Genomic DNA, 13,439 nt, shown 5'->3' on the forward strand with positions numbered 1-13,439 from the left:
CATTACAGATTTAGTTAGTTAAGAGCAAAATAGTGAGCCACTAAAAAACAGATTTCTCAGAGACTAGAATGAGCAGTAAATCACTGTTAAATTTAGCTTTATTTTTCACAATTCTACCCATTATTAAAATCTCTTTTCAAGTCTGTGAATTGATTTGAAGCAGAACTCTGTGGATATCCGATATACCCTCTCCAGGGGAATTTAGAGATTGCAGCACATTCTGAAAGAGCAATGAACTTACTGGCCTTTTCCACGATGTCAAAAGAAATTCCTGTCCTAGACAGATAGCAGCCATATCTCAGTAAGAGAAGAGATTGAGAACTGCTGTTTTGTTCTGGGATGGTTAATTTGGGTTTCTTATTCAATTTCCTTTTTAGTGGGGATGAACTGTGCTTCTAGTCAAATTTTACAGACAAAAATTGAAAAAAAGCTTTTTATTCACTGCGTGTATATTTGTGTACTTGAAATCCCCTTCCCATTAAATTTGTATATGCAATGTCAGACAAAAAGGACACTTAGACTGCAAGAAATTATTTTTTCTTGGCACGTGATCACATGAGTATGCAGGAAGTGTTTTTAGCATACTTCTTTTTCTTCTTGCTTTGTTTCAATCTACCTTTTTTTTTTTTGCATTTGTACTATTAATTTACCTCCAATTTAAGAAATAGTAATTTTTTTAAATAGTACTTTGCAAAGGGCACCAACATATGCAGAATTTGCCCAGAAACCATTTTACCCAAAGTGGCTGATAACCACAAATTGTTTTTCTGACTTTGAAGTATTATGGAAAAAATAACAGTCCTCTTGTTGCTCAGGCAGCCAGCATGCTGCACCAAAGCTAAAATATTACTTGAGGTTTGGTTATCAGAAAGGAGAAAACTTTGATTCTCAAAGTCAGGAGTAGATGAGTGCACATCATAACAATGTTATGACCATTTAATCGTTTTTCCATAAGAAAAGATTAAAATGCCTTAGTTATGCTAGATTAAATGCTCATTCAATAATTGCAATGGACAGTATGCTTTCAGAGTAGGAGAATTAAATTAAAAGAAAGACAACTACAGAAAATGTACTAGTGGTAGAATTAGACAATGTTTCATCAGTCCCTGATGTCTCTACAGTAATGAACCTGTCAAAAGATAATAATATTTTAGTGAAAGGTGTGATTGGATGAGTCACATTATTTATTAACTGTTACCCTAAAATATCACTTTTGTCTTATTATTAAAGAATGGTTAGAGGGCAGCAGGGATGCCTGACATAAAGCATTAAAACACGGATTATGGCTATAACAGGCCATGAAGTGTATATGCTGTGCTGTAAACTCTGTAGCACAACTGGCTAATATCTGATGCCTCAGAGCATTCGAGGAACTATAAACTGGCAGACTGTGCAAGGGCTTTGGATTGGTCTGCTAATTCCATAGTGTATTTAGCTACCTTCCTGGAGCTACCCTTGTCAAAACATCTTAACCATCCAGTGGATACAACCTTGGATTCTAAATTTGATTTTCAAGGAATTGCAATGAAACACTTCTTTTTTTTGGTTGGTTTGAGTTTTTTTAATTATGGTGGTAATGGTAGTAGGCAGGAGGGTGTTATGCAGAAAGGAACTACACAGCAGCAGCAAACTCAGCAGAAAGTCACTGGTCAGAGATCACAATAAGCTCTCTGGTATTCCCACATTACATGCATTTTATTGCAAGTCCAGCCTAGGTCATCTACTTGTATAGTAAAGAGGGCATCTCTACAAGTCTGCTATACAAGGTAATGGAGAGGGGAAAATTCCACAGTGGTATTATGGATGAGAGCAAAAGAGCTATTATGAGACGGGAAGGATGTGGCTCCCATAATGAGGAGGACATATCTAAACCACAGATAGTATCTACACAGAAAGTTTCACTCAAAACTCTCCTTTCTTTGATTTTGCTAAAGCAACAGGAGTGAAAAATCATGAGTCCAGACTTCTGCAGCAACGCTTGACATTTTTACCAAAAAAAAAAAAGGAAGGCAAAACTAATTTTGCATTTTTTAAATCCATATTTCCTTGGCCAAGCTCAGGATCAACAATTACAAGATTCTGCCAAACTATATTGCCCTGTAGCAGTTGCTGGTAGCTCAGAATAGTCTTTCCTGTGGCTGTTAGACCACATCACACAGATAAAATGCCAGATGTGGCATTGTATAAAGTAGCTTTTAAACAGCAAATGTACAACTTTTAACTAAGCATATGAGCTTGCCTAAAACTTGGCCTCAACTTCATTCTCAAACAAAATCTTCAAATTTCATTCTCAAAACAAAATGTATCTTGCACTTCCAGAAACTGTTCTGAGAGAAGATGAAAAGTTACCAATTATATACCAAGAAAAAGCTAGCCTTGTGGAAAGAGGAAAAGCTATTTAAAGTGAACCCATTCATTGATAAAAATGCAATTACTCCTGTTAGATGCAACTTGATCCAAAGTGCTAAGTGTGGGGTTAAATCCCTCCTGTTCCTTGAAATACAAATCTTTCAATAAAGCAGGGGCAGCAACAAGGTTTTGACTTTTCCCATTACTTACATAAGAACTTCTGTTAAATACATCAATTCAGGGCATAATAATGCAACAATCATGGATAACATCAAACTGGCAAAGTCCTGCAAGTACATCTCAATTTTTATGTTTTATTAGAAAGGTTACTCATGAACAAACTAAGATGAATGACACACTGGGGCAGATACCAGGAGTGTGCACATCACCTGAGCTTCATCAGCATCACTGAACCTCAGCACACCCTCTTGCAGATGGGGCCTTCAGGGCTCCTAGAGACACACAACACACGTGCACATACACACCCATGTGGAAAGATTAAATCCCACGGAGTGTGTATTTACACACATAATTCTCATGCTTTAATACTGAGCAAATTCCACCAGCTCTTTCAAAATGAATGTTATCAAGACCAAAGTAGATGCTGAGCTGCTGAGAAAACCCAAACACGGGAGCTAAAGCTACATCCTTTTTTGGTTAAATACACAAACGTTTTTCCTGGTTCCCTTTCTGTGAAAAACTGAAATCCTGAAAGGCTTCCTGAGCTGGTTCACACTTTTGAAATTGTAGCTGAATCAGTACCCTGGTACCAGGTTCCTGCCATACTCATAATGATCATGAAGATCTTTCCCATGACAAACCAAGGCTCATTGCTGCTGGAGAAATTATGGCAAATATTTTTTACTGTTTGACACTTTCAAGGATGATTACTGCCAACCTAATATGCAAATGGGAGTATCAGAAATACGCAGATTACACATATTTAAACTCTAATACAGGATTATATGAGAGCACTTACTGTTGCAGTGTTTGCCATTGACACAACTTCATTGAGATAACTTGGCTGTAGCAACCAAGGACAACACACATACCATAAAGCCCAGTTTCACAGGAGGGGAGGAGAATGCACACAAGCAAAGCAAATTTGTGATTTAATGCAAAGCTGAATGAACCATTGTCCAGAACAAACACACACCACAAAACACAGACAGTCAACATATCCTGAGACATCCCCAGATACACTACAAATCATTCATGGCAGGAATTGGAGGTGTCTGAGATGGTTTGTGCAAGTGCTGTTAAACACCTTATTTGCACCTTTATGGTTAGCAATTAGACATTGTAAATACCTATCTAATACCCCCATACATACCTCTACACAATTACAAGAATGCTCTTGTCCCAAAGAAGGCATGGACCACACAGTATCCTTTGGAAACACAAGCTTCAATGGAACAGAAGATAGCCTACTGTTCAGGTTTCTAGAAAAGCAGTTAAAAAAATAAGGCAGAGGAAAGATTTGTTTTCAACTCACAATAGATGGACTATTTGTAAAATGGCAAAGCAAGAGTTAATCTAATTCCCTAAAGCTCCTTATAAAATGACAGCTCTTAGAAGGGTTGTACCTACACTTATAGCTAACTATGCAAGTTGGCAAGGAAGTGGAGAATCAGGCCCACTTGACTCTAATCCTACTGAGTAAAATATGTATTTGTACATTAATCAGAGTGTGCACAGAAATACCTATATAACAATACATAAGGAAATGAACGGATTAAAGCACAGAAAACTCCAGATGCTGGAAAAGATTTTGCGTTCTTATTTTTAGCAGTCAGCATCAGCAAGATTGTTTTTCAAAGGAAAGAGAGAAACTGGCTTCACAAAGACACTTGCATTTCAGGTCAGCGGTACTTAGGCAGTATTTCTGTTCCCAGATGGCTTCCTGAGTATATTTATAAGATGCAGAAAAAAAAGGACCTGCAAATTTTTCCGCACTCACTGCATTTTAATCTGGACAAGGGATTAAAGGGAGGTGCTTCCCATTGCTTGTATAACAGTCACTAACACACTTCAAATGCCCATGACTGTCTGAACAATTTCCATTCCAAAAGGACAGAAGATACTTGGCCCTTGAAGCCCTGCTACAGGAACCACAGAAAACCAAAGGATGCACATCAGTACCAAGGATCAGACGCAAGTTATTGCCACTCTCTGTTATTTACTCCTGAAATTCTTTGCACAAGCAACAACAATGTACAATGATCTGATAAACAGTACTGCTTTTTTTTGTCTTTCAAGGTCAGTTCCAAGAAACCCTTGCTAGAATCAGCTAATTAATTTCTGGCCTCTTTAACTACAGGGTATTTGAAGCCACATGTTATGAATCATTTTCAGTTGAGATATTAAAATCAGATTACAACAGAAAAGCCTTGTAAATATTTGCCTTCAAATGAGGCTAAGAATAAATATATATTCAGTAATTCATCCATATTTAGCAGATATTAAAGAGACAAAGCATAGCTTTAAATTCACTTATCATTTTATACAAAGAGGGGAAATATGAAACTTGGCTTGATTAGCTTGTTTCTTCCTATGCTTTGTAATACCTTATTAAAATTTGAACTTTGAAATTGATATTATCAGTCAAATAATGTCAGCAGAAATATTTAATCTGTGGTTAGAGCTTTATTAATAGAACTTTTATTTGAAGGGGTTTATGTCCAAAGAGGAAAAAAATAATAAAAAGAAAGCCTGAAATGGACTTGGATGGTTGATTTGACTTCACTGATCTCATTTTGAAACCCTACATAACATGCTGCTAAAGAAAAATCTCTAAATCTAGCTTCCCACATACACACACTTTAGACTTCCAAGACTACAGAGTCCTCACTCAGTGACCTGTTCCTTTTTGACTGGCAGGTATTCAGGTCTTCATGCAACACAGGGTACAACAGGCAAAAAAAGACTGTTGAGCTAACTGGAAAGGACTCATAAAAGACATTTTCTCTCTTTCTCCCTCCTGATAATATTTTAACCATTAAAGAATGTCTATACAGTATAGAAGAGAAATAGGGAAATGATTGCTTCTTGTCTGGTTTTGACAAATGAGTAGTATTAACTTATAAAATAAATTTTTAGACCTCTGATAGACCAAACCCCAAAATTAAATATAATTATTCTGACAAAAATGAGAATGACATTGCAGAGCCTCCAAGGGTGACATTACAAATAAAAATCACTTCAGAATTTTGCTTATAGAGGAGCCACATTTATGGAAATCTGAGTGACTGTCATTCATAGTATTCCATTTTGTGCTATAGCAATGACATTGGAAATAGATTTCAGTTTCTCTGTAAAGTATCTTTTTATCTCCACTGACACATGCACCAAATACTGCAGAACGCAACCTACAAAGAAATATATATGAGAAATAGAATCATTGAGTCTTGCTCAGTGTTATTGTTTTTCCAGCAAATATTCCAGTTGTCAGCCCTGTCAGTTATAAATTTGCAAGGATGGGATTTATCTTGAAAATAGAGGAAAGAGAAAGAGACAGAGAGGAGAGGAAGAGTCAGGAAAGAAGGGAAGAGGAAGGAAAGATGAAGGTGATAGGGAAGGAGAAGAAGGGGAGGGGAAGGGGGGGAGAGGGAAAAGGGGGAAGGGGGGAAGGGAGGAGGGAGGGAGGGAGGGAGGGAGGGAGGAAGGAAGGAAGGAAGGAAGGAAGGAAGGAAGGAAGGAAGGAAGGAAGGAAGGAAGGAAGGAAGGAAGGAAGGAAGGAAGGAAGGAAGGAAGGAAGGAAGGAAGGAAGGAAGGAAGGAAGGAAGGAAGGAAGGAAGGAAGGAAGGAAGGAAGGAAGGAAGGAAGGAAGGAAGGAAGGAAGGAAGGAAGGAAGGAAGGAAGGAAGGAAGGAAGGAAGGAAGGAAGGAAGGAAGGAAGGAAGGAAGGAAGGAAGGAAGGAAGGAAGGAAGGAAGGAAGGAAGGAAGGAAGGAAGGAAGGAAGGAAGGAAGGAAGGAAGGAAGGAAGGAAGGAAGGAAGGAAGGAAGGAAGGAAGGAAGGAAGGAAGGAAGGAAGGAAGGAAGGAAGGAAGGAAGGAAGGAAGGATATGGCAGGGAATAAAATGTTGATTTCACAGGAAGCCTGATTTCAAAAGTGTTGAATAATCTTAAACTTATAATTTGAAAAATGTAATGTCTCTATTCATCACTTTGTTACCACCAACGTCTTCCTTATGTAAGGACAAAATAGAAGAATTCTGCATGTAGTCAAAAAGATCCCCACTAACGTACCAGACTTTCTTTTTGTCACACATACATAGGCCCAGATATTTTACTCATACAAAAACTACAAGTCATAGCTCTTAGGAACAAAGAGGGAAAAGATAATGCTCACCACTTCATCATGTTTTTATCAAGTTGAGTACAAAGTCTAAAACCTAGAGGTACTTGCAAAGAGCTGAGCATCCTTCATCAAAACTAAAGACAAAACAAAAAGCATTTCAGGTCTCTACCTCCCTGTTGATTTGTGAATGTCTGCCTTTGATACTGCTCCATTATACCAGTAGAAGTTATGGCATTATCCACTGTGAGCAGTTCCTGAAGACAGACACTAAAAAGAGGACTTTCATTCTCTATTCAATGTTTTCTTTCATAACGAAATTTATGAATGTGTTAGAAATCACTCTACAGTAGCAGGGTGAAACACGTTGTTTCACTCCTGAAAACTTGACTAAAATCACACAGCTACAATTGAATTTCTGTACATAGCAAAGGGCACTAAATAAATTGCTTTCCCAGGACTATGAAAGTAACAGTGAGAATGGGGAAGAAGGGTGCTTATTACAAACATGAAATATTAAAAGAAGTTATATAATCACCAAAGTTTGTAACAGGGACTCTGCTGCTGGTGCTGTTTTACAACCAGTTTGCAGAAAATCTCCACGTCCAATGCTCTTCCTGGCACTGCTCCTTTCACCCCTCAGCCTCATCCACTGGTGCTGGGTGCCATCCAAGGCAGGAGGATCACTTGCCATCTGTGGCAACCCTCAGGAGACCTCAATAGATAATTGTAGAAATTCACTTGGATTTTTATTTCAAGCAGCATTAATGCTTAGTCCCTTTTCTAACCTTCCCAAAAAATCTTTATTCAGGTACAGACAAAAAAGAAATATCAGAAACAATAATACAGTTCCTCAACCACTGACCAGAGGCAGAAGTTTTGGGTCCTACTGTGCCTCAATTTACAGAGACAACTTTTCATGCCAAACAAGAAAAATTATAGAAAATTCAGGAGTGAAGGTTTCTGCTTTGTGCTACTTCAGCCCCAGTCTGTTTTCTTTTTGCTTTGGAGATTTTTTTTTCCTTTTTGGAGCGTAACAGATGCTACTCTTTGTAGCTTTTATCCTGCAGAATTTCTTTGTCAAGACAAAGTTAGTGCTCACACTTTCTTAGTAGACCTTAGCCATGTGACATTACTGGTATGCTAATGCAAGCTTTGATATTTTAGTAGTTTTATAACTGAAAAAAATGCTATCAGATTTGAGATTAGTCACAAACAAAAGGGCTGATAGCTGTTACATGGGATCAATTTTCTTTTAAAAGCATGTATTGCTAATTAATATAGCAGAAATATTTAGATATTATTTGGTTTATCTTAATATTATCTTAATATTCACAACTTACATTTTATTGTAGGAGAATTTGGAAACAATAGTGACATTAAATGGAAGATTGTCAGAGAGAACCACAGAATTTGTGTCACTGGTCTGCAGAAGTTCTTCTCCAGAAAGTAACAGGAATTTTTCAGAGTCCTGCATCAAATTGGTAGTAATATTAAATGGCAAGTGTTGCATGATTATATCAGCACTTCTTGTATTTTCTCTCCAGCACCCCAGTATACAGAATTAATTCAATATTTCCCTTGGGTTGGAGGCAGAAAATAGCATGAAAAAATGCAAAATAACATGCCACCAGTTTTGGAAAGGAATTTATTTATGATGTTTTCCTTAGGACTGAAATCTCCTGAAGAGCCAAAGGGCACGGTTAGTTTAACAGGGTTTGTATGAGACAATGGCTCCACCCTGCATCCTTTGGGCAAGTCCACAGGACATGGCAACCAGCTGGGATGATCAAGCTAAAATGTGCATAGACATCGCCCCTGAAAAGTAGCTGTGGTCAGAAAAGCCCACTTTCTCGGGCACACAGGGTTGGCTGGGAATCATTTACTGCTGGCAGAGAAGCTGTAGCCTCATCACGGACCTGACCTGAGATTTACCTCCCCTCTCCTTCACCGAGCTCATGGCAGGAGCCAAAGCAGACACACAGAGAACATGGTGGGAGCTGGAGATTTGGAAATGTGTAAGGAATAGCAGGGGAAAATGTATTCTGAAGGAGACATGAGGCTGCTCAGGAAGGGAGAGAGGAAGGCAATGGCTCACCAGGCTGAGCCTTCCGTGCTGCAGAAGAGGAGCAGAGGAGGCTGCGTGTGTGCTCTTCCAGGAGGTATGCCAACCATATGACTGCTGCTGATGGGGAAAGAGTTTCAGCGAACAAGCACATTCTTTGTAATGCAAAGGAGATGTTTCATTACAAACCGGTTGAGGAGTGTTACTCCGGCTCTGCGGGTGCGTGAAACGGAGAGGCGGCATCCTGACCCAGATGGCGTGACCCAGCTGTCGAGGCACCACGGCTGCACGGGCCAGGAAGCTGGTTTTCTGTGCAAAATATTGCACAGACATGGTGTCTAAGCTTTTATATTTAAAACCCTGAATATAAGCGTGTGGCCACTCCCAGAAGGAATGTATCATACAGTTTCCCAGTGTGCAAGAATAGCTACAACCTCAGCGTTTAAAAGAAAATCTAAAACACATTTTAGGCAAAAAAGTAGCAAAATCACTCACTTCAGTACATGGCTAAGAAAAAAACACAGACTGGCAGTGTCTTTTTGGCTTATAATGCCACCTACATGGCCACAGTGCAAAACTTGCCCTGTTGAAACAGGGCAATGCAGGGTTGGAAATGTTGTTGAAAAATCTTTAAGTCCCCTGAGGGGACTTTTGTTTTTAACCAGTTTAAAATATTTCTATCCAGCATTTCCATTCAGTTCTGCAGTTTCCCCGTCTAATGATTGAAATCAATGCGCGGGGCCCAACTTTTTTGCTGCTCTCCTACCATATGAAAATGATGCTGGTGTGTGCTTTGTGCTGGCTTTCCCCATCACCCAGTGGGTGAATTTTGTAGCCTGCCTTGTTAGTGGCACAGCAGGCCGCCAAAAGGAAACCGAGTTGTTTGTACGAGATGAGATGTTGGGCTGCCAACTGTTATAAATCTTGTGCTACTTACAGCTTCGGCTTTTCTTCAAGTCTACTCCACCCCCTGCTGTGGTTTCGACTGTTGGAGCAACATTAGGAGGCACAACTGAAAGCAGTAATATTGGCATTTGTGGGGAAAATAAGAGAAAAAGCGAGGCACAAATGTTTCATTGCGAGAACTATATGCATAAGACCTGTAACCGCAGACATTCGGGCTCTGTGACAGCGGAAAGGGGATTTGCCCCCTGCAATATTTACCTGTAGCTGTATTCATTGGCACCAGCTTGTTTTGTAAGTGTAACTGCTTGTAACCTTGCACGTGCTTCCCCACTGTCATATCATATTAAATGAGCTATAATTGTAGTCTATTAGAGTGCAATAACCTAAAAGTGATAGTGCATGACAGCACCTGTCAACACGTCATGGAGGATTGTACAGAATGCTGAATTATACCCATTTTATACCACATTAATGAGGCAGCTCATTCTTATCCAGTCATAAATAAACAGGTTTCAATTTCTTTATACACCATGAGAAGCTGGCTAGTTTTATTTTTTTTCCCTTTGCACAGAGAACCAAAGAAGTCACAATAGGGTGATCTATTGCCTTAAAAGGAAGATCGGAGTGTGGTCATTAATGACAATGAGGATATTATTTTTCTCATTATTAATTGTTTTATGAATCCATCTTGCTGTGACTGCTTCTTCCCATTTTTCCTGGAAAAAAAATATAGAAACACATAACAAAAAGCAAGGCTTGTCTCTAATAAACTTTTAATATAAAACAAAATTGATTCAGCAGCACCCAAAGGACAGAGTGATACAGGCAGAAACCCGATCCTCTTAAGATCAATGGCTGTTCTGGGGTCTGGTTCTACCTCATAAACTCTTTAAGTCAGGTTTGAACTGGGAATGGGAAGAGAAAAAAGGAAAATGACAGTAGGGAGAAGAAAGACAGAGAATGAGAGGCTTTCAGACAAATCAAAAGAAAAGCAAATGTATCAAAGCACATGTATAGTGCCCATTATTTTCTGTAACCTAACTAGATCACGGTGTCTTCATTTCGGAGAGCTGCTTGGGCTTCAGAGCCATAAATAACTGCCTGTGGTCTTCTGCTGAGCCATGTGAGGAGAGGTTGGTACAGTCAGTCCCTGTGAGCAAAGCTCTCACCCCCTGACCCAGACAGAGGCCCTGGGCACCCAATATACCAGGTCAGTGATTCTGAGAGGTGGATGTGAGAAGGGTGGTCATGTTAGACAGCTTCCTTCCTTTTCTTGCTCAAAGTTACTCAGCTAATGTAAGATGAAGCAATTCATTCAGGAATTATTAAGTGTATAAATAAAGTATAACGTGCAGAAATAAAGCACACTTAAGAGAGAAACCAATAAAGAGTAGATGGTATATATAAGAGGGAAAATATTTTCAATGTAATGAATACTAAAGGATTGAAAGAAACTGACTACTAAACAAAATGATCACTAAATTCTGATCCTTTGCCAGGCATCTCCCACAGGGTCTGTGTGATGGGTGTCTTTTGGCTCCTGGGAAACAGCTTCTGCTCCTTCTTTGATCTTTGAACTGTTGCAGGAAGAAGAGCAGGCTTGAAAGCACAGCCCACAGGAGGCACGCCAGCTTTTCCTTAGGAAGTGAGAAAGAGAGATCCAGCCTTGGGAGCTGACACCTGGGCAGTCAGCGTGACCAGACAATGATCTCACCCACCCTCAGCTCCACAGAGGACTCCCAAAACACCCTCTGTACCTTGGGTAACCCCCAGCTTGCCACAGGAATGATGACTTTGGAGCTACAGGGAAAATCTGTGATGCTAATCTGAATACTCTGACACCACAGGCTATTTTATTCTTTTTTTTTCCTCAGGACTGGTGATGGGTAATTTTGCCAGTAGTGAGTGTTATGGAATGCTTAAGTAAAAATTTCTTAATTTGTCAAGATTTATTTACTTTTTTATTTATTACTTAAAAATAAAAACCTAAATTATTTCTTCACTTGAATATTTTCTCTCTAATCTTAGCTTCATAACAGGGAAACAGATTTAGAATTATGTTGTTCATATCCAACAAAAGTAAGTTTAAAATCCTCATTTGAAAATCAAGCCACCATTTCCTTCAGAACTTGTTTACAACCTATCTTCCAACAAATGCACTGTCCTATGAAAGAAGGGCTGAATGACAGAGGAAGAAATGTTTTTAGGCACTAGGCAAATTAAATCAGGTCAAAATTGTTTCTGAAATTGGCTTGATTTGGATAATAATTTTGACTGAAAAGGACTGTGATTTCAAAAAAAGAAAAATTATTTTCATATTTTCACAATATTTTTCATCACATATTTTCAAAAAATAATTTTTTGTTAAAAAGTTTATTTCTAAACTTCTCTAAATTTAATATGCACTTAATGAGCATTTCAGTCCCTCCAAATAAATTAACTTTGACTTCAACCCCCAAATAATTTTCCCTAACCATTTTTTTTTAATTTTTCCGAGAAAGCCAATAAAATTTTATGCTTCAGGTCAGTCCAAAATGAATGGGTTTTTTCTTCAGTTTGACCAGTGAACTGAAAAATCAATTATTCACACAACTCCTCTTTAAAATGGCTTGGAACCGTCTAATTGTGCATGTAGGCAGCTACTTACTGTGTGATCTTATTACTGCTCTCCTAATTCTTGCTCTTTTCCCGCCTAGCTTTGCTGTGTTTTGTTCTGTGCCAGACCATAGACTGTTGCAGTCAGGCATTTTGCCTTCCTGACATCTGGGATCTGTGTGCAGGGCAATTATTCCTGTGCCAGTGGTACACAAGCAGCACAGGGCTACGTCCTTCACGTGTCCATCATTTCTCACTAGCATCTGGATGCCTTCCTTGTCGTTGCAAGTGACATCCCCAGCACACAGGATTCATGGCCTTCTATTTCCTCCTGAAATTAATAATTCTGTTCTACAAATTAACCATTTAACCTTTCCTATCTTGCCTGTCCACTGCCATTTGAACTGGAAGTGAACTCAAGGAAGGGAACACAACAGAAGCCTTTCAAATGTCCATAGCAGAGGGAGAGTTAAACGTTTGATTTCCAAACTGGAAAGCAGGTGAGAAGCAGCATATGAGGGAGAAGATTGAAGAGTTTGGTTTCTACCTGCTCAACAACATCAGCAAAGCAAGAATAGATTAATGAATGAGTGGTTCTTGCTGTAGATGTAACTACCAGATCATTCAAATATCTTTATCTTTCACCGTCTTTCCTAGTTTTTTTGTTGTTTGCTTTATTAGTTTATTTTTTATTTTCTTTCCTTTTAAAAGAAACATGTAGTAGTGCTTTCTGGTCTCTGTTTAGTCTGAGTTTATTTCAGTGGACTTACACCTCGTTTACAGTGTGGCAGTAAAGGTTTCTTTGCAACCTAAGAACAAAATTTTAACTGAGATGCATTGTAAAAATGCTTGATTCCTCCTCAAAACAAAATGGATATTTCACCTTGACCCAGACAAATGCAGATGCTGTCAAACACTTACTGTAGCAAGAAGATACAGAGGAGAAAGTAAGGTTTGCCCATATACTGGCCTCAGATCACCATCAGTAATTCATTAATTGTTGTTTTGATTTTGTTTTTTCTTTAATAATTTTTAGTGTCCTTATAAAACTCAGTATATCTCTTCACCCCAAACTAAAAATGCAGTTGTAAAAATCTTCCTTCAAACATGATGCACAGTCTGGGAAACATGTTCGTCTCTGAAAGGGGACTCACTGGAAGCTCATAAAACAAGAACCTTTCTATTTTTAAAGTGTTTCCCATACATCCTCTGGACATGTAAGTCATA

Source organism: Passer domesticus, chromosome 2 (assembly GCF_036417665.1).
Source record: "Passer domesticus isolate bPasDom1 chromosome 2, bPasDom1.hap1, whole genome shotgun sequence".
Classification (NCBI taxonomy): Eukaryota; Metazoa; Chordata; class Aves; order Passeriformes; family Passeridae; genus Passer; species Passer domesticus.